Below are 22,023 nucleotides of genomic sequence, written 5' to 3'. Positions count from 1 at the left end.
GGGGCGCCTGGGTGGCTCAGTTGGTTAAGCGACTGCCTTCGGCTCAGGTCATGATCCTGGAGTCCCGGGATCGAGTCCCGCATCGGGCTCCCTGCTCGGCGGGGAGTCTGCTTCTCCCTCTGACCTTCCTCCTTCTCATGCTCTCTGTCTCTCATTCTCTCTCTCTCAAATAAATAAATAAAATCTTAAAAAAAAAAAAAAAGGAAAGCAAAATAGTGTAGCTGCTTATGGAAAATAGTATGAAGGTTCCTCAAAAATTGAAAATAGAACTAACATATGATCCAGCAATCCTACTTTGGGTATATATCCCCAAAATTTATATCAGGATCTCGAAGAGATTATGTGTGCTCTCGTGTTCACTGCAGCATTGATCACAATAACCAAGACAGGGAAACAACATAAGTGTCCATGGACAAATGAATGGATAAAGAAAATGTGGTATGTACATGCAGTGGGATACTACTCAGCCTTTAAAAAAGGAAATCCTGCCATATGAGAGAACATGGATGAGCCCGAAGGACATGATGCTAAGGGACATAAGCCAGCCACAGAAAAACAAATACTGCATGATTCTACTTATATTTGGTATCCAAAGGTATCTCATAGGGATGCCTGGGTGGCTCAGTAAGTTAAGCGTCTCACTCTTGATTTTGGTTCAGGTCATGATCTCACGGTCCTGGGATCCAGCCCCGCATTGGGTTCCATGATCTGTGGGGAATCTGCTTGGGATTTTCCCTCTCCCTCTCCCTCTTCCCTCTTGTGCATGCACGTGCACACGTGTGTGTGTGTGTGTGTGCGTCCATGCATACAACTGCATGCACACGCACTCTCTCAAATAAATAAATCTCTAAAAAATAAAATAAAATAGTCAAACTCATAGAAGCAGAGAGTCGAATGGTAGTTTCTAGGGACTGAAGGGAGGAGAAAATGGGAAGTCATTGTTCAAGGGGCGTGAAGTTTCAGTTCTGCAAAATGAATAAGTTCTGAGAGCCGCTGTACAACATTGGGTCTATAGTTAACAATACTGTATATAGAACACTTAAAATTTTGTTAAGAGGGTAGATCTCATGTTAAGTGTTCTTACTACAATTTAACATACAATAAAATAAACCAATATTCATCATGTATCAGAAACGTAGTTGGAAATTTTTCTGACAGAATGTTCCTAAACATATGATTTCTCAGTTTTACAATTTGGGAAATGAAATTTGTAACATCCGGCTGTCCTTACATTTCCCTCCATCCCTTCCCCAAATCACATACAAGATAGAGACAGAAAAACCATATAAGTCAAAGTCAACTTTTCCCCTGGTACCAATTGGGCACTTCAGGAGGAACACTCATTTTACTGACACTTGGGCTTTATGAACTCTAGCCCTGAAGCAGCAGATCTTGTCAAAATACAGAGATTCAGAAGGTAAGGGTGGGGTCTGAGATGCTGCCTTTCTAATAAGCTCCCAGGTGATGCCAATGCAGCTCGCCTAAGGACCACACTTTGGGTAGCAAGACACATACACAATAGCCTAAAGAAACCCACTTTTGCAGAGTTTAACAACCACTGCATTTTATTCAGCATGCTCAGTTTCCCTCTTTGAGGTTAGGAGACATGGATCCTCATCAGTCAACAGACCAGCTCTCTTAGCATCTTCCACATGGAGAAAAATATTCCCATTCCCATGTTCATCAAGGCCCATTTGTACTTAGCCTAACTGCTTATCCACTAGCGAGGGTTTCCTTGGAAGGAAGGAAACATTATCTAATAATAGTAGTGCCTTATATTTACACATGGTTTATAATTTACCAAATGCACTCACACCTGTCAGCTCATATCAGCCTCCCAATGATCCTTAGAGGTAGAACAGAGGAGTATATTATAAACCTACTTGACAGAAGCAAGCAGATAGAAACAACTGCCTTCAGAGTTGGAGCTTTCAGGGAAAGCTTTTAGAAGAAAGTGACTTTGAATATGAAGATCAGGAATGGATACAGTTTTGAGTAGGTGAGGACTGGGGGCAATAACATGCCAAGAAGGGAAGATGGATTCAAACACACTGTAAATATTGATTGAGCTACTATACCCCAAACCAGTAAGATCAGCAGGAGCAAAAACATTGTAACTTTAGTCTGTGGGAAGTAGGCACCATTAAAGAATTTTAATTCAGGGAGTGATCGAATCAGATTCAGCATGGGAGTATTTGAGTTTCACACAGGCAAGGCTGGGGAGAGTGAGGCCATCCAGCGGGGGGGCTCTGGAAGGGGAAGAAGTGAGAAATGATGAAGGAATGACCTGGAGCACTGACAGTGGAAAGAGATAGAAAGATATTTGTGCCTGATGGGATGGAGATTGTGACAGAGGGAACTTTAACAGTTGAAGCCATCAGAAAAGATAAGCTTTTATATCTCAAGGACCATAAAAATGTGCATGCCCTTTGACTTAATTATGTCTCACTGGGATTTTAGGCTAAGGAAATAAATCCCCCAAAGGCAAAATTTCTTTCCACAGACAAGTCCATTGTAGTACTACTTATAACAGTGAAAGTTTGGGAACAACCGAAATGTTCGTAAGATGGTATAATTAAGTAAATTATTGTGCAATAAGAGTAAAATGACGTTATAAGATTAAAGAAAGAATTGAAGAATATTTTTAAAAGACCTGAATAAACACAGAAACATATTTCCTGGGTGGAAGAATTAACGCTTCAATGCTATAATTTTTTTTAATAAATAAACGCAATGTAATGCCAAAGAAATTTTTTTAATTTAAATAAATTAAATAAAATAATTTGAACAAATTGATTCTAAAATTTTATGAAAAAAAATCACATTTATCAAGAAAATTTTAAAAGGAAAGACTTGCACTAATAGGTATTATAATATACAATTTTTACAATACAGTTATCAAAATTGTGCATTATTGGCATACAAACAAAACATGGTAGTGCCCAGAATAAATATAAATATATATGTAAATGTAATGTATGACATTGACATTAGAAATCACTGGAGAAATCATGGATTTTTCAATAAAGGGTAATGGGATAATTTACTATGCATTCAGAAGAAAATTAATATATATAACATTTACAAGTAAAAATTACATTTAATGTGTGGAATTTACATATAGCATTTAATATAGTAATATGTTAATTAATATATTGCTTGGTCACATTTCAATTTAAATATACTATAATTGAATATTAATTATAAAGTTAATATATGTGATATTTATATTTATAGTATTTATAAATATAATATAAAATGTGATAAATACAATGTTTATAATATTTTTTAAAATTCCTAGGATAATTAAAAATCTATTGTTAAAAAATTAACAGTATTAGAAGCAAAGAAGCAATAGAGAAAACCCAGAGCCTTATATTCTGGAATATAATAGACAGATTTGACAAGATGAAAACTCAAAACTTATGTGCAGTGAAATGGTCCATAAACAAAATCAAGGGAAATAGGACAGAGAAATGTTTACAATACATTTCACTAGGTGTTAATATGTGTAATAGTGATAGAGACCTCAAAGATTAATTTTTAAAAAGACAAACATACTAGGCATAGGATTGAACAGCCATAGCATAAAAAAAGAATTCAAATAATAAACATATGGACTCAACCTCCCAAGAAGTCAGGAGACTGTGAATTAGAACAATAAGACACCATATTTTGCTTACTAGACTGGCAAAAATCAGATTGATAAAACCCAGTGGCGGCAAGAATGTGAGAAAACATCCTTGGTAGGAGTATATATTAGTAAGAATGTATATTGCTAAATATTTGGGGAATATTTACCTACCTTATGATTCAGTAATCTCACTTCTAGGATTTCCTTCTATAACAATTTTGGAGAGCAACTTGGCAGTGATCTATCAAAAGTTCAGTTCTCATTTCCCTCTGACCCAACAATGCCATTTCTAAATGTCTATCCTAAAGTACATGCAAAGATAATCATGGCAGCAGTTCTTATAATAAAAAGCTGAAATTACCAAAGATCTAACAATGGAAGGATGGTAGAATAAATTACAAACTAGACAGCCATTAAAAAGAATGAGTTAAGGGCGCCTGGGTGGCTCAGTTGGTTAAGCGACTGCCTTCGGCTCCGGTCATGATCCTGGAGTCCCTGGATCGAGTCCCGAATCGGGCTCCCTGCTCGGCAGGGAGTCTGCTTCTCCCTCTGACCCTCCCGACCCTCCCCCCTCTCAAGTGCTCTCTCTCTCTCAAATAAATAAATAAAAAATCTTTAAAAAAAAAAAAAGAATGAGTTAAGTCTGTAGCTAGTAACCTAGAATATATAATTCCACTAAACTTAAAAAAGATAAGTCACAGAAATTGTTACATTTTTAGTTTAAAAAATATTTGTATGTGCATATGGAGACATGACGATATACATGTATGAAAAAGATAGGTATGCCCCCAATCTGTTCACCACGGTCACCCACAGACATGAGATCAGAGGAAAGGAGGAGGGTGTGTGATTTGGGAAGGTTATATCTGACTTTATAGATAAAGATTTTTTTCAACAGTGCTGTGATGTGAGTGTTTTTTTTCACTCTTGGTATTTTTAGCATTTTTCTTTTTCTTCTTTTTTTTTTTTAATTTTTGAGAAAGGAATATAGTCCTCAAAGAAGGAAGATGAAAAACCAAAGGCAAAACTGTGCCCAGGCACGAAGGAGGAGAAAGAAGAGAGACATGGCAAAAGGCAACCCAGAGAAGTCACAGACAGAAGGGGTCTGGGGAGGGCAGGGGCTGAGAACCAAGGAATGACAGCGTCTGGAGGAGGAATGGAGGGAGGCAGGGCACTGCAGAGAGGCCAGGATAATGCCACCCAGAGAGCAGATGATGAGTAGCAGGGTTGCAAGCCCGGGTGCAAATGGGGGGAGGGGTGTTCCACTCTGCCTGTGCATCTCTGGAGAAACAGAGAATTAGGACCTCAGCCTAAACCTCCTGAATTAGAAGCTCTTCAAGTGACACCCAGACACGCACAGTAGCTTTGAAACACTCCTCAGATGATGGTAGTGGTGTGCAGTCAAGGTTGAGAAATCGCCAATTAAAGGCATAGGAAAGTGTAGTGAGTCAGGGAAGCTGAGGAGTGTAGTTCATTCTTTCCCACTAAGTTTGACAGGTGCAGAAAGGAGTGAATTAAATTAATAAAAGTTATTAGAACATGGTAAAGCACCAAAAGGGTCACCAGGGTCAAGGAACATATGAGCACGTTGTAGGCTAAGATGAAGAAGCCCATGGGCAGAAGAGATGAAATATTCGAGGAAGGTGATAAAAAAAGAGGAAGGGGGGAAAAGGATTTGTTTCTAGACTTTCTGTTATTTGTCAGACATTTTAGATATGCTATCACCATTATTATTTCTTTTACTGGTGATTAATAACCACCATTATTATTATTTTTTGAGGCATATATTACAGCATCCTCTTTACAGTGAGGCAACTGAAGTTTAGGAAAGCCGTATGAATAGCAAGGACTCAAACCCACGCCCAAAGCATTCGGTCACGGAGCAGGGTCTTGGAGGCACGGTGACTGCTGGTGGTTTAGGGGTAGTAGCCTCAGTGCCCCACGCCACAGAGCAGACAACCAAACTGTCACCCACCAGAAGCCATGAGCACAGGCGAGCTGAGCAGCCCGCAGCTGACCGGGAGCCACAAGGAGGAAAAGCGAGGTCCCCCCCTTCCAAGAGCGGACAGTCCGGACTTTACCTAGAGTGCTATCTTTTTCACCAGCTATTAAAACTGTCTGACTAGAACAACTCCAAGAAAACGGAGTAATCCTTTGCCTTGCAAAAGTCATAGAGAAATATTCTGTCATTGAAGATCTCATGTCCCCCAGCAGTTCGGGAAATAAATAGGAGTTGCATGCATTTGTGGCCCCCACAGGGGAGGCAAACGTACCTGGAGGATCACAGGAAGCAGGTGAAGACTGTCCATGAAAGATGTATCTCCCCCAGGACTAAGAGAACCAGATGGAGTCTCTGGCCATGTTACTGACCAGGAAGCATCAGGTGATGAAGCTGGGCTTCCACTCCAAAAGGATCACCAAAGCATCCTGAGATTTTCAATGTATTCCTGAGGCCTAGCAAGTGGCTGCCAATAAATATTATTTGCCAGTTATTCCAGGGTGACAGTAAAAGTGGCCTCAAAGGGGGAAAGCCCAGTGTTCCAGTAACTTTTATTTTGGAAACTCGAGAGGCTTTGTTTAGAGTATCTCCTTGATAGCCCTTCCGGGTTATGAAACAATCAGCTGCGGTATTAATCAATGGCATCTAACAGACACTAGCAACTTAGTAATTGATGGATATCTATTTAATTCAGGCAGTTACTATTTGTTTCAGTACTTGTTTTGCAAGAGAAAAGCGGTTGTGCATGGTTTTGTTATTACCAAAAAAAAAAAAAAACCCTGTTAGAAAAAATAAATTCTACATTTGCGGAAAATAAGAAGAGGGTGGCCCTACCATTGTTTCTGTTATACTCGTGTGGTGGAAAAGAAACACAGCACCCCGGAAATTTGGGCTTTGGGGTATCAAAAAAGAAAGCAAAACCCTGCTTAGGTCACTGTTTATTTTCTTTTGCCCCTTTTATTCTGACCCCCCCCCCCCCCCCCCGCTCCGGTCAGATATTGTCAAGCTGCTGTTGTTCAGAGATAAGGAAAGAAATTTGACACGGAGGTGCTCCCCATCTTGATTGCCGGGAGGAAGGAATACCATCTTCGAGGTCATTCGATCTATTAAGCCATCTTTATGATTGTTTTGCCTCTGTAACTTCTGGGGCAGTCTCGGTGGAAGATGTGTGGCCCTGATCATGGGAAACCAATCTGGGATAATCAGTTATTTCTTCCCCACGTCTCTGCTGTGTTCTGGCTCCCCCGAGCACCTCCCTCACCTTGTAAACCTGGCAGGCTCTGGACATTTTGCATGCTGAAGAAAATCACTGTTTTGCCTCCAGCAAGGAACGTAAATGTTGCAAGACTGACTCCTCCTCTAATGAAGAAAGAGTGAACAAGTGCACCGAGTTGAGCTTCTTGTCCCAGAGCCACCGGGCTGGGGACCGTGGCGCCCAGGCTGAGATCCTGAGCCGCGCGTCTTCTGGGCTTCCCCCACCCAGCCCCCGCCCCCGCCCCCGCCGCCTTTCCGTCTTACAGGATCCTCTCCCTCTATCTGGATTTTACCGGCTGTTCGCGAAACAGCTTTACACACAATGGATCTCCCCGTCCTTTTGCAGGAAGTGCTCACGGACTGATGTGGCTGACTTTGCTCCCAGGCAAAAGTGAGTAGCCACTGCCGGGCTGAGCCTGTGGCGGACGCGGGGGCTGCGGGTTCGAGGCGGGAGAGGCGCGAGGGCAGCGCGCGCGCGGCGCGGGGGCTGCGGGTTCGAGGCCCCGGTGCGGCGCGGGCTGCGGCTCCAGGAAAGCGGCAGAACCCAGGCGCCGGCGGCAGAGGCGCTGCCCGGCAGCGGCCGCAGGTGCGAAAGCCGGGGCTCCGACCGCAGTCAGCATTGCTGGCCCCTCGGAGAGAAACTAAAAATGCCCCCTCCCCCTCACAACAGCACACCTTGGTCTTTTTTAAAGGCATCTTCGGATGCGCCCTGGAGAGTGAGTTTCGGCGTGACCGTGGGGTTCTCGCAGTGTAAATTATTTACGTCAAACTGAAAAGAAAAAATCGCGGGAAGGGGCTCGGGAAGGTGAGGTGATGCCTGCAGGCTCGCGGGGCCTCGCGGCGGCGGCGGCGGCGGCGGCGGCGGCGGCGGCGGCGGCGGCGGCGGCGGCGGCGCAGACTCTCGGGCAGCGGGTGGGGAAAGTTCAGGGTCACCCGTGCTGGCCCGAAAGGCGGGGCTCCCCCGCGAAGGCAGTGGGCGCCGCCGGGGCAGGTCCGAGGCTCCAGCCGGAACCGTAGCCCCGAGCGGGGCGGGACGGTGGGGGGAGCTCCCATCCCGGGAGGCAGCGGCGAGCAGAGCCCGCCGTCGGGGAGCGGCGGACTCGGGAGGCGGACGGTCACGCGCGGGTAACTGGGGAGCCGGGCGCCGTGCGGGGGGACAGCGGGGCGGGGGTGCCAGTCCTTCCAGCAGGAAAATATTCTTGTAGTGACCTCTACCTGTACCCTGGGGAAGCAGCCCACGGTGCGCTCATAAGCAACTTAGGGTTTTCTGTGATGGGACTTGAAAACGGTTGCAAAATAGGTATTATTAATCTGGAGAGATTCGTTTGCATTCATTCATCAAGTTGGCTGGTAAAGAGTCTCCTGGTCTCTGCTTCTTGGTTAGTGGAGTGCTTCTATTCCTAGCCCAGCCTCTGGCTGTGCAAACTCAGGCAAGGCAATCATCCTCTCTGGGCCTCAGTTTTCTTTGCAACATTTAGGGGAATTAATCATTCCATAGATAGATAGATAGATAGACAGATAGAGGCTATATATATATATATATATACCATTAAACATAATATGTGTATATGCATAGTATATTGTATATATAATTATATATATGGGGTAAATATGCTGAATATTGTAAGGAAGAAGCAGATGAAATTTTTAATTTTAATGGTTCTTAGAAACTGGACATCACGGGTCCTTTTGAGAATTAGCTATGAGTCTTCTCCCAAGGAGTTCTTATGTAATGTACATAAAGTTTTTCAAGCAATCCCTCAGAGTTTGTGGACACTCCTGAAGACCCTGCCTGAACCCCAGGTAAACATTCTTTTCCTTCTTTTTGAGGACCTTTGGTATCAAGACCACCCAGCTGAGCTGGCTATGGAAGTAATCTATAGCCCTCCGGTGGGGTCTGGAGTCAGCCATGCTACTGAAAGAGAAAGCACTCCCACCATGAGTAAGCTCCTGGGATACTGTTTCCCAAAGGCTTCACCAATCTCTGCCTCCTGGGGAACCTTCCTCACAAACTCTTTTCGTGACTTTCCAAAGGTGAGGTCCTCACCCCTAGAGTTTTCAGTCCTATACACAGCCACCTCTAGCAAGTCACTGTCTCAAAGATAGCTCTTCAGGTCACCTAGCTGGATGTCAAACAGCGAAGCCAAAGCTTTGTTTTGAAACAAAGTGCTGTTTGCTCTCTGTGCATAGTAGGAATAGTAATAGTGTTCTTTTGGACCAATGCACTTTTCTTTTAAAGTAGTAAGGACTCCTATTGGTGCACCTGGGTGGCTCAATTGGTTAAGGGTCCGACTCTTGATTTTGTCAGGCTGCGTGCTGGGCGTGCAGCCTGCTTAAGATTCTCTCCCTCCCCCTCTGTCCCTCCCCACCCAAAAGAAAAAAATAATAAATAAATTTTTAAAAAGTACTAAGGACTCCTGTCTGATGGGACCTGAGTCTTCCATTGGTAATGCCAACAGGGTACAGCAGAGGACACATGGAGCTTTGGAATCCACAGACTGGGCTTCAGATCTTGGCTCCCACACTTGGACAAGTCACTCAACTACTCTAAGCCTCATGTTCCCTGTTTGTAAAATGGGGAACAATACCGCCTTTCCGGCATAGTTGCTAGGAAAATGAGAAATGGAAATGCCTGGTTTATAGTCAGTAGTCAACTAGTATTATTAATATTGACATGAGGTTATCAGTAAGTGTTAGTTTCATGCTTTTCTAGAGCAGCTTACTATTCTGTAGGGCTTATGTCAGCAAAAGAATGAGTAAAGTCAATTCTACTCCAATTATTCTCAGAGATGAGGGGTGTGTTCAGAATACAGAGTTGGCTTTACTGCTTCACCTTTGTCAAGCAGAGCACTCTGTGTGGCCAGTAAATAAAATGTGTCCAGACTGACATGGATTCTCGACCCTTCCTCCCAATTCTCTTTTGGCCCATAATCTCGAACATGAAATAGCTAGCTCTGCTTGTAGTGACAAACACCTCTGCATGGACACTGGAGAGGTCTCATGGTTGCGTCCATCTCCAGATACCCTAGAAACTGTCTCTGTAAAGAGAATTGTCTCCACTGTCATCGTTCGAAGGGTAGCACAGATACGGCCAATTCAGCTTATCTTGTCTCTCCGCTTCTCTCTGTCTCCCTCTTTGGTAATGGCTCCTCAGTTGCGAGAAGCTGGGTGACGCTGAGATGTGGGAAAGAAATGAGAATCCTAAAAGGAAATTTGATACCCTCAAAGTAGTCATTCCAAAGATGGATCAGTACTCTGGCAAGGCAATCGTGCATGCAAAGATGACAATACCGATCGTACTTTTCACTGAGCCTTCAAGATGGACTAAGCAGTTTGCTACGTGACCTCAGTTAATTTTCTCATAGCAACGCTGCAGGGTATGAATTATCAATTAAAGCTTTACAGATACATTGAGACTTAAAAAATTTTACATAACTTGTCCACTCTGCATAGCTGCTAAAAGGCAGAAGAACCAGGATACAGGCCCAGGTCTGTCTGACTTTGACGCTCACTCCTTTCACACTGCCTAGTGCCGCCAAGCTCTCTGGCGTCAGAAGGCTGTGTCATGCCAGTTGGGTCCCAACCCAGTTCTTCTTCTTCAGAGCATTTAGAGCAGGAATAACCAAATCATCTACATGATTTAAGTGGTGTGAACATACACTTTGCATGTGATACATATTAACAGTCAGCAGCAATGAAATGGCCTATGAGGAATGATGTTCCCAAACCTTTCCAGATCCAGCTGGGAGAGTCGAGTTAGGCAACACCAGGCCTTGGCAGGCAGGGCTGGGTCTGAGCCACTAACTTCCTGAGTGACTCTTTTAGGTTGAAAAGAGCTCTGAAACGTTCACTCTCTACTACTTTGAGAATCAGGACACCATTTACAGTTACCTCCCCTGTGTAAAACATTTATTCATTCATTTATTCATTTAACAAACACTTGCTGATCTCTGAATAAGGCAGACAAGGTCCTGGCTCTTGTGGAATTTCTATGATAGAGAGAGTGACAGATAGGAGGCAGGTGAACAAATGCAGAAATAAGATAATTTCAGGTACTGAGAAATGCTATGAAGAAAGTAAAGAGAGGCTGGGGGCTCAAGAGTAAGAGGGCTTGCAAGCAACTTGAAATAGGGCAGGCGAGAAGATGTCCACAAAGAGGTCACTCTTGAACTTAAACCTGCATAAAAAGAGGGAGCCAGCCTGATGAAGGTCTGGGGAAACAGATGCCTTAGCAGAAAAACCTCCAGGGAAAGATCTGGATGTGGAATGAAGGAAGCAGTAGAGCCTCAAATATAATGAGATGGCGCCTTGGAAATCAATTTGAGTTTTATGTAGGGGAAATTCTTGATTGACTGCCTATCGTACCCTTCTAGGCTGTGCTGTGGACTTACCTCCTATCTTATTTAACCTCCCCCACCATCTGGCGAGGCAGCTATTTCTGTCTTGATTTGACAGTGGAGGAAACCAAGATTCATAGAAGGTAAGCAGCTAGCGCAAGGTCACAAAGCTGGTCTTCGAACCCTGTAGTCTGTTTTGCGCCAAAGCCTAAAACTTTTTGCTAATACAGCATGTGGACTTTGAGATAATCTCTTTCAGAAGATCAAAAGGAGCTAACAGAAGGAACATGTCAAAAGTATATTAGGTGACTAAATGCTGACAGGCGATTTCTATCTCATGTCCCAAATTCCAGTGAGTGTGTCTAAACTTGCTCAGTGCCACACATTAGCACTAGCCACATGTGATGACTGGGAACTTAAAATGCAATTAGTCCAAGTTGAGATGTGCTGTAAGTGTAAAAATATCCCCTAGATTTCAAAACCTAGAACCAAAAAAAATCCCCACCTCATTAATTTTTATACTGATCAGATGTTAGAATGGTAATACTTTGGATGCATTGGTTTAGATGAAATATACTATTAAAATTAATTTCATCTGTTTCCTTTTAATTTTTTTAATGCGATTAATAGGAAAGTTTAAATTGCATATATGACTTGCATTATATTTGCACTTAACAAAACTGGTATAGACTAATGAGTTGACAAATATATGACAGGAAACTTTTCTCCCTTCTTCCTAACATAATTTCTTCTCTATTCTTGGCTCAGACTTCTGAAATCTTACCCATCAGGGAAATTCAAGAAGCTTTCTAACATCCTAAGACCAAAGAGTCATTTTAAATCTAAAACAGCCTGAACAATACGCAGTCCCAGTTTCCAGAAGGACTGCTCCACGAATATCACAGAAGGCCATTTTGGTTTCTTTTGTCCGCTAGCTTGAATAGCACATCACCAAAGTTAAGATATGATTTGTTCCTGCAATCTCATGTATGCCAAAGGGAGAGCAGTCTGATTCTGAAGTTGTTAGAGGAAGCCTCTGACCTGGGATATTGGAGGCATGGATTCTGCTTTGTCTACTGGTTTGTGCGTAATTCTCACCCTGCTTCCCCCAGCGATCCTGTAGTAAAGTTCAGAATTGATGAGATAATGCCGCATAAAATGCTCATGAAGACATGAGCTACACAGATGTTGGCCATGGGTGTCACTGATGATCCGAGGACTGGAGGCATTCGTCCATGGGGAAGAGTTTCCTTTCTGTAGCTTGAGCAAAGCACTATATGAGATGTTCTGGGATGTCTGGGTAGCTCAGTCCGTTAGGCATCTGCCTTCCGCTCAGGTCATGATCCCGGGATCCTGGGATTGAGTCCTGGGTCAGACTCCTTGCTCAGCAGGGAGCCTGCCTCTCCTTCTGCCTGCCACTCCCCCTGCTTGTCCTCTCTCTAACTCTCTCTGACAAATAAATAAATAAAATCTTAAAAAAAAAATGTTCTTTCAGATACGCAAGTAGTGTTCATTTTCACTTGAAATCTACATGGGGGTCGGGGGGGGAAATGACAGTGAGAAACTGAGCGCAAGTGAATGTTAGTATATCTGCATCAACAGCAACCATATCTTTCAGCATCTTCTAAGCCAAGAAGTCTATGCCAGACTCCATAGGGAAAATAACAGAACAAAACAGAGGTCTTTGCTCTGGAGGAGCGCATTATCTTGTTGAGAAGATGGCCATAAACATAAAACCCCAGGAGCAATGTCAGATAATATTCTCCAAGTGTTACATGAATAAAACAGAGTTTGGAGATTCCGGAAGGCAGTGTGCCTGAGAAAGACAAGGTATGAGACGGACATCGAAGGACGTAAAATGAGGCTAAATACAAATGGAGATGGGGAGAGAGGGCATTTCCAGTAAGAAAACATGCACGTAATCCCACGACAGTAGGAATGTACAGGGAGGGTTTGGTGTTGTGAAAAGGTATAATTGGCATCGCTGGGGAAACTTTTAAAACATACTGATGCCTCAACCCAACCCCCAGAGTTTTCATTTAATCAGTTTAGGAGTAGGGACTGCGTATTGGTATTATTGTTGGTGTTGTTTTTAATTCTCCAGAATATTCTAAAATGAATATTCTGAGTCAGGGTTGAAAACCACTGAGCAAAAAACACAAGATTTTTAGATCATAATCATAGAAAATAAAATTCAAAGGGTAATATTTTAAAGGGAATTAATTGGATAATCAAGAATTGTGGTCTTTATGGAAATTTGATATACATGTATATTTCTTTTTTTTTTTTTTCTTTTTAAGTAGGCTCCATGCTAGGCATGGAGCCCAACATGGAGCTTGAACTCATGACCCTGAGATCAAGACCTGAGCTGAAACTGAGAGTCGGATGCTTAACCGACTGAGCCAGCCAGGCGCCCCTATATATGTATATTTCTCTGTAGTCTTTTTAATTCACAGATAATTGTTGTACATAGTGATCCTGTCCACTTGGGTGTGGCTAAAAGTTGTAACTAGCTGCCTATTTCCTTACTCTGTGTATTCTTGCAGTGTCCTTATAGTCGATCCTAGCAAAGTATGGGGCTGCTGGGATCTCAGCTGCTCGTATCCACCAGGCTTGGTGTAATCTTTGCAAAGGGCTTTATTATCATGCCCATTTGTGCCCATGGTAGCTATTTTACAATAATCTGTAAAATTCTCTCACCTCTCCAACTTGACAAATTGGGAAATAGAGTTTAATTACTTGCCTTGGGCCTTGAGGCTAACTGGCAACAGAGGTGAAATTAGAATTCTCAGCCACGTCATTCCCCATATCTTATTTGGCTCCCAAAGTGAGTCAGCCCAGGCTCCTGTTGATGTTAGAATACTCTGTCCCGGCAATGTTATTTCTTCAATGAATGAATCAGTGTTACAGATCAGTAGGTGAAAGATGAAGAGTCGGCCTGAGCTGCCGCGCTTGATGATGAGTGTCAGCATGGAAGAGATAGCCACAACAGTCCCCAGAGCCCCATCCCTATGCTCTAGGAGTTCCTATTCAAGTGAAAGTTTGGCCATGCCTATTACAGCTCCTCAGCCCTACCTCTGTGAAGTGAAGGCTCCTGAGCCCAGGAGCTTTGGGGCTATTCTAATTCCTCTCCGAAGCTCCTGTTCACTGAAAGGATATTGATTTTTGTTACACACCAGAAAAGAAGAGAAGAAAGCCCAGCAATTTTTACAGCTGCATTTTTAAAGAACTCTTTATGTGTCTTGGGAACTTCTGGGTTTATTGGCAGTGGTGAGGCTGGGAGGTCTTTATGAAAGGTAGTGGAAGAAAGCTAGAGTCTGGCCACTAGGCTCCTTAGAACAAGAAGATCAGTTAATTTTGCACCATCCCAGATGGCTATTTCCTTTTTCTCTGTCTCCAAGTCCATTACCGATTTAAGAACAATTTCCAGTATCTTCTGTTATAGCAAAAAGCAAGTCTCTAAAACAGTAGTCTTCAACACCGATTACTCATGACAGTCATCTCAGGGGCTTTAAGAATACAGATGCCCAGGCGCCACCCTTAGACCCACTGAATCAAGATTCTGGGAATGGAGTCTGGACATCCGTGTTTATTTACAATTCTCCTGGTGATGATAATGTGCATTGGTACGAGCTGATTTTACTGCTCAGCTAAGATATAAATCTTATTTACTTATTTGTATTTCTCCTTTTGTTTTAGATCACATGACCCCAGAGAACCACCCAAACCATATTTGTGTTGTCATTCTACTCTTTGGAAACATGGTTTCTAGCATAATATTAAGTTTTCTCCTTGTCTAAACTAACTCCAAACTCAGAATGCCCTACATAGCCTCATGATGAAAATTTCTGTAAGTGCAATTTAGAGATCAGATTGCCAGAAGCTTGATAAGTATGAGATTGAAAGATAAAGTTTAAGCTTCTCTGCCACGCATGCAATGAATTTCCCAATTGCTATGTTGATCTTTAGCAACACTTGCTTTCCTCTCTCAGCCATTTCAAAGCCAATTAACTCCATTCTTGTTCACACCCTTATTAAAAATATAATTATAGCAGTATTCTCCAGGGATTGTCATTGGATAGACTTTACAAAGTGAAATGGCCAAGAACTAACTAGGTTGTGTAAAACCCTCTCAGCCCCGAGAAATCATTTGGGATGCAAGGGGCTACCAGCCACAGGGTAGGCTAGGTAAGTCATGAATTTTAGTTTGGAAAGAGACAATTACAAGTCACCCAAAGATAGAAGAACCTAGGATACAGAAAATGGTGGACTCAATCTGAGAATAATTATCCAGGGTCTGGTTAAGTCTGAGACTCCAACCATTCTCAGAAAGTTGTATTAATGCCAAAAGCAACCAAGTTTTGGGCACCTGGGTGGCTCAGTCGGTTAAGCATCTGCCTTGGGCTCAGGTCATGATCCCAGAGTCCCAGTATCAAACCCTGGCATCAGGCTCCCTGCTCATTAGGGAGTCTGCTTCTCCCTCTGCCCCTCACCCTGCCTGTGCTTGAGCTCTCTCCCTCTCTCTCTCTCAAATAAATAAATAAAATCTTTAAAAAAAAAAAAAAAGCAACCAGGTTTTTATACTAGATTTGGAAGGCAGGGGAGAAAGGGAGTGATGTACCATGTACTTTTCCAGAGTGTTAAGGTTGCAGAATTAGAAGAAAAGAAATTGTGAAAGAGGTTGCCGAGAGTAGGGTAGGCAAAGCCCTCCTGGTAGCCAAGCATCATGGACATCGGCAGTTTTTATTCACTCAACTTTCACGGAGCGTCCACTACAGCCAGAGGCTGTTACATGACCTGGAGGGAGAGTGATGAAGTTCCTGCTCGCATGGAATTGATATCCGGTGAGAGGAAACAGATATCCACATTAAGAAACCAATAAGTAAAATCTGGTAAGTTGGTTAGTGCTTTGCGGACAAATGAAAGCAGGTAAAGGGAATGGGGTCTGATGAGGGCTGCTTTAAATAGGATCACAAGAGGTGTCTCTCTGATGTGCTGGCCATTGTCAAAGCAGTACAGAGATCAGGAAGAAAGAAGGCCAGGGAGAGGGAACAGCAAGAGTAGATGCCCTGAGGTTGGAAAAGGGTTGTCATGTTCAGGAAATAGAAAGGAGACCAGTATGGTTGGATCTCAGCAAGGAAGAGAGAGAGCGTCAGGCGGGAAAACAGCCCAGAGGGCTGGAGGTCATGGGGTGCAGTTAGGATTTTAAGTGCTTTAAGGAAATCACTGGGAGGTTGTAAGTAGGGAAGTAATGTGTTCTTTTTTTAAAAAATTCAATTAATTAACATATAGTGTATTATAACATATACATGTATTATTAACATTTGGTGTAGTTTCAGAGGTAGAATTTAGTGATTCATCAGTTTCATACAGCACCTGGTGCTCATCACATCATGTGCCCTCCTTAATGCCCATCACCCAGTTAGCCCATCCCCCCCCACCTCCCCCCCAGCAACCCTCAGTGTGTTTCCTAGAGTTTAGAGTCTCTTATGGTTTGTCTCTAGAGGGTATTATGCTAAGCGAAGTAAGTCAAAGAAAGACAATTATCGTACGATCTCACTCATAGGTAGAATTTAAGAAACAAAACAGATGATCATAGGGGAAGGGAGGGAAAATAAAATAAGACAAAATCAGGGAGTAATGTGTTCTACATTGCATTTTAGAACTCTCTCGGGCTTCTGTGTGGAGAATGCAGTGTAGATTGGAAGAAGGGGGGGGATGTGGCAGGTACAGCAGGAGGTAAGGAGGGATCAGCCAAGGTGGGAGCAGTGAAGTGGAAGAAGGATGGGATTCAGGAGCCATTTTGGAGGTAGGGCCAGCATGCCTTCCAGGTGGATAGGGCCAACAACAGTGATGGCAGACCTAGTCCTGTCTGAGACATTGCTCTTGCCCCATCCCTACGCAGGTCACTGGTTTTGAGCCAAAATGGAATAATATCTAATGCTATTTGAAAACATTAGGGATTTTACCTTAGCTTATTTAAGCAGAAAAAAAAAAAAATCAAATTCCTGTCCAGGGAGAAATTTGTTTGCTGCTTCTTACCTCCTAACCTTTAAAATAGCATCCTGTCTCATAAGACTGTTTCGATGGGGTTTATTGTTTTTGATTACTATGCTTTCCATAAATGCTGAAACATCACATTCACATTCTTAAGTTTATCTTTTCTTCTGAGTATTTTGACACCCTGGCTGCATTTACTGAATCCTTCATGACATCAGACATTTACACACGGCTTTTTGCCATTGGTCAGTTTCCCCAAGTAAATGCTGACATCGTAATAGCAAGCATTCAATGAACACTTACTATATCCAAGGCATTGTTTTAAGAATTTCACATTTAATCCTCCCAGTCACCCTTTGAGTGAGTACTCTTATTACTATCATTTTATAAATGAAGAAACTGAGGCAGGGGCACCTGGGTGACTCAGTCAGTTAAAGCGTCTGCCTTCGGCTCAGGTCATGATCCTGGAGTCCTGGGATCGAGACCCGCATCGGGCTCCCTGCTCAGTGCGGAGCCTGCTTCTCCCTCTGCCACTTCCCCTGCTTGTGTTCCCTCTCTCTCTCACACACACTCTCACTCTATCTTAAATAAATAAATAAAAATTTTAAAAAAAAGGGGGGGTAAAGTCATCTGCCCAAGCTCACACAGCTGGTAAATCGCAAAGCCAGGTTTTGCATGAGTCTGGCTGCAGAGCTCCAGGTTCTCAGTCACTAAGGTGTGCTGCTTTCCCTCTGTCTCCTTTTCACTCTTTTCTATATAACTGAAGCTGCTGCCTTCAGAATCAGACTTGTTTCTCCTGCAAAATCCCCAGTGTGCCACTAAGAGGCGCTTTGGCCGGGCAGGGCTTCCAGGTGTGGAACCGGAGAGGAAATGCCATAATTCAGAGGCTGGATGATTCAGCCCCTCTCCAGGAGGACTCCGCATCTAAGCCACCCAGCCAAGGTGGGAGGAGAACCACCCTCCCAGGGAGCTGGCTGGACAAAGTTGCCAACCGTGGAAGACTCCCATGAAATGCCCCCTCTTCTCCTTACCTCCTCTTCTGCCCACCACCTCATAGTTCCTGTGTTGCGCCCACCTACCAGTCCCTTCTCAAAAGACGGAAGAACTCAAAGTTTCTCAATAAGCTGTGCAACAAATTCTGGTTGCTCCTCAGGGTCATCTGAGACTGGCCTTTAGAAAGTAACGACAAGAGGGTCATTAACTCATTTGTTATCACATTTTTTTCCAGATGTAGTGTTCAATAATTTATCAGTTGTGTATAACACCCAGTGCTCATCACATCACGTGCCCTCCTTAATGCCTATCACCCAGTTACTCCTTCCCCCACACCCACCTCCCCTCCCACACCAGCACCCTTAGTTTGTTTCCTGTAGTTAAGTGTCTCTCGTGGTTTTTCTCCCTCTCTGATGATACATATATACACACCACATCTTCTTTATCCATTCATCTGTCGATGGACATCTGGGCTCTTTCCACAGTTTGGTTATTGTAGACTTTGCTGCTATGAACATTGGGTTGCAGGTGCCCCTTCAGATCACTACATCTGTATCTTTGGGGTAAATTCCCAGTAGTGCAATTGCTGGGTCATAGAGTACCTCTATTTTTAACTTCTTGAGGAATCTCCATACTGTTTTCCAGAGTGGTTGCACCAGCTTGCATTCCCACCAACAGTGTAAGAGGGTTCCCCTTTCTCGGCATCCTCGCCAACATTTGTTGTTTCCTGTCTTGTTAATTTTAGCCATTCTGACTGGTGTGACGTGGTATCTCATTGTGGTTTTGATTTGTATTTCCCTGATGTCAAGTGATGTGGAGCATCTTTTCATGTGTCTGTTGGCAATTTGTGTGTCTTCTTTGGAGAAATGTCTGTTCATGCCTTCTGCCCATTTCTTGACTGGATTATTTGGGTTTGGGATGTTGAGTTTGATAAGTTCTTCATAGATCTTGGATACTAGTCCTTTATCTGATATGTCATTTGCAAATATCTTCTCCCATTCCAAAGGTTGCCTTTTAGTTTTGTTGACTGTTTCTTTTGCTGTGCAGAAACTTTTTTATCTTGATGAAGTCCCAATTGTTCATTTTTGTTTTTGTTTCCCTTGCCTTTGGAGACGTGTCTAGCAGGAATTTGCTGCAGACGAGGTCAAAGAGGTTACTGCCTGTGTTCTCTTCTAGGATTTTGATGGATTTCTGTCTCACATTTAGGTCTTTCATCCATTTTGAGTTTATCTTTGTGTATGGTGTAAGAAAATGGTCCAGTTTCATTCCTCTACATGTGGCTGTCCTAGCCTCAGCAATCAGACAACAAAAAGGAAAAAAAGGCATTCAAATTGGCAAAGAAGAAGTCAAACTCTCACTCTTTGCAGATGACATGATACTTTATGTGTTATCACATTTTTGCTCTAAAAATATTGAAGATTCCCTCCACAGTTTCATTATTAGAAGTGAAATAAGCCTGGGGAACACAGTAGTCCAAACTGTTTTCTTTACCTTCCACTGCATATCTTCTTCCAGAAAATTCTCTCAAGTTACTTGGTTTTCCAATAATCAGCACGAAAGTAACAGACCTCCCTCGTTTCCTAATGGTAGTATCAGCAATGAATTTAACAGAATTGAGGTTTATACAAAGAAATGCATTACACTTTATCTCCTTTAATGAATTCTTCAGCAATAACTGTAGAGGCAATAATTGTAAAAATTCATCTCCTATGCTGTAAGTCTTAACTTACTATATATTTCAGTTAAATAGAAGGCATTTTTTTTTTGTTAAAATTGCCATAGGGTAATTTTCTATAGAAACTGACATGCATTCATTAGAAGTGCTGAATTTATGTAATCAAGTCCTCAATCTGTTCATTCAACTGTTTGATTTTCAATAAAAGTATTTTTTTAAAATATTATACAATGTATGTCAGATATTTCCTATGGTTATATTAACTTCCAAATTCAAAACTACAAAGGAAAAAGAACTATAGTTATGGTTTGCATTAGACTCTCATCTTATTTAAGTTAGGAAGACCGCAGTGGGACATCAATTAATTTAAAAAGTTTGAAAGCCATTTGAACTCTTTGAAATCTTCCAAATAGCTCAGAACCTTGTAGATAGCTTCACTTAAAAAAAAATTCATCTTCAAACCAATAAGGTAATTTCCTCCTTTATTGGACAGGTTTAATTAAACATTCAGCAAAAATGAGAGTGACTATGTACCAAATGTGGATATGTCCAGAAACCAAGTCTTTCAAATATCAGAGCAATCTGATGGGAGTTGTTCAATCACAAGGATGACTCCATCCATCACCTCCTTCAGGGCTTGACTAGAAGAGTTTTATTTTTCTCTTAACAAACTTTTCTGATTTTACTTTTCAAAGGACATCACTGAAACCAAAGCACTGTTCAGACCTGTGACTTTTAAAACTGTATTTATTTTTGTATACGGTTTAAAATTCAAGGTACAAAAGTGTGTTCATTGAAAAATACTCCTCTCTCACAGCTACCCGTTGCCCCCATGGGCAATCACTCTTACTGGATAATTATAAAAAATATGCCATGCTTTTATGAAGATACACTATCTATATAAATATGGGCTAGATGTCCTTTTTTTTAGTTATTTCATAGCTGAGATGCTGTGACTCCTCAAAGCCAGAACCTGCATTCTATTGCTGACCTCCCTGTCCTACTAACACGGATTATATATTGGTCCCAGAGCTTCCTGTCTAAACTCAAGTGTATCATTCAGTGTGGCTAGTAGAGGATGAATAGCAGTATTTTTGGAGAAGGGTTCATCTGACAAGTATAGAGGAGGAGATGAAATTACATAAGCTGCCCATGTGTGGGTATTGGTAGGCATGTGCTTTCAATGGTGATTTTACAAATAATCCAGATGGAGTTGTTAAGTGTCAGGGTGAGAGTTACCCCTCTTGCCTTACTTTCTAATCTCTGCAGTCAGGACACTAAAACATCCGTTCCACAGTTGCTGGGAGAATAAGACAAGATGAGTGTATATAAAACCCTTGGCACCACGGAAACACTCCATTCATGGGAGTCATTAGTTTCACCTTCATCAAAGAACTCCTGACTTAGTGGGAGAGACCAACAAATCTACGGTCAGTGAGGCAAAATTCCAAGGGCATGGACTCAGTGTTGAGTCTGAGCTTAGCATGATTAATGATCCTGAAAATCCCTCAAAAATCCCATCAGTGCCATTCAGTTCAACCATTTCCCTTCCTTCCTGCACTTCACCAGAAGACCAATATGGCACTTCTAGTTGGCAGTCCTTGTCAGAGAATTTGCCTGAATACAAAAGCAGCATATTCTTTCTTTCTGCTGAATCTGCTTCAAAGTTGTGCCACTGGAAAGAATCCAGAGAAAGTTTGCTAAACCTCTCTCAAGCCTCAGTGTCCTTATTGGCAAAAACGGAGATGATGGTGCCTACACTCCAGGACTATTCTGAGGACGGAGTACGGGAATGGATGAGAAACACCTCATCTGTGCCTGGCCCTCAAAATGAGCCTGTGCCCTTCTCCCGTGACCCCGTATATTCGGACGGTTAGCGCAGTGTGTCGCACGTAGAAGAAAGGCTCAGGAATGACAATAGTTTGTTGATTTGGTGACTTGCGCCCCCAGCCACAAATGGTGCACTTTGAGGCCCATGCTTATACCCAGATACTTAATTGGGGTACATGGGCCTTTGGAACCCAAATCTGATAAGTATTCAGGAAAACTCCTCAAGAGAGATGAAGCTCAGAGATTAGCTAAATACACTTTCTCCAGTTGCCCTACATTTGATGCCAGCAGGCAAATCAGA

The 22,023-nt window shown here is 42.6% G+C and overlaps 1 protein-coding gene across 1 annotated transcript in view; it reads left to right on the top strand.

The window, feature by feature from the left end:
* The first annotated feature begins 7,124 nt into the window (after window positions 1–7,124).
* PRLR (prolactin receptor) overlaps window positions 7,125–22,023 on the top strand; it is a 156,415-nt gene continuing 141,516 nt past the window's right edge. The window contains exon 1 of the mRNA XM_006735525.3: window positions 7,125–7,278. The gene's annotated coding sequence lies outside the window, so the exon portion shown is untranslated. The remainder of the gene's footprint in view (window positions 7,279–22,023) is intronic.

This window comes from Leptonychotes weddellii, chromosome 7, assembly GCF_054177405.1.
Source record: "Leptonychotes weddellii isolate Sample4059 chromosome 7, ASM5417740v2, whole genome shotgun sequence".
Taxonomy (NCBI): domain Eukaryota; kingdom Metazoa; phylum Chordata; class Mammalia; order Carnivora; family Phocidae; genus Leptonychotes; species Leptonychotes weddellii.
The sequence above is the reverse complement of the archived record's forward strand: the minus strand, read 5'-3'. Positions and strand labels throughout refer to the sequence as shown.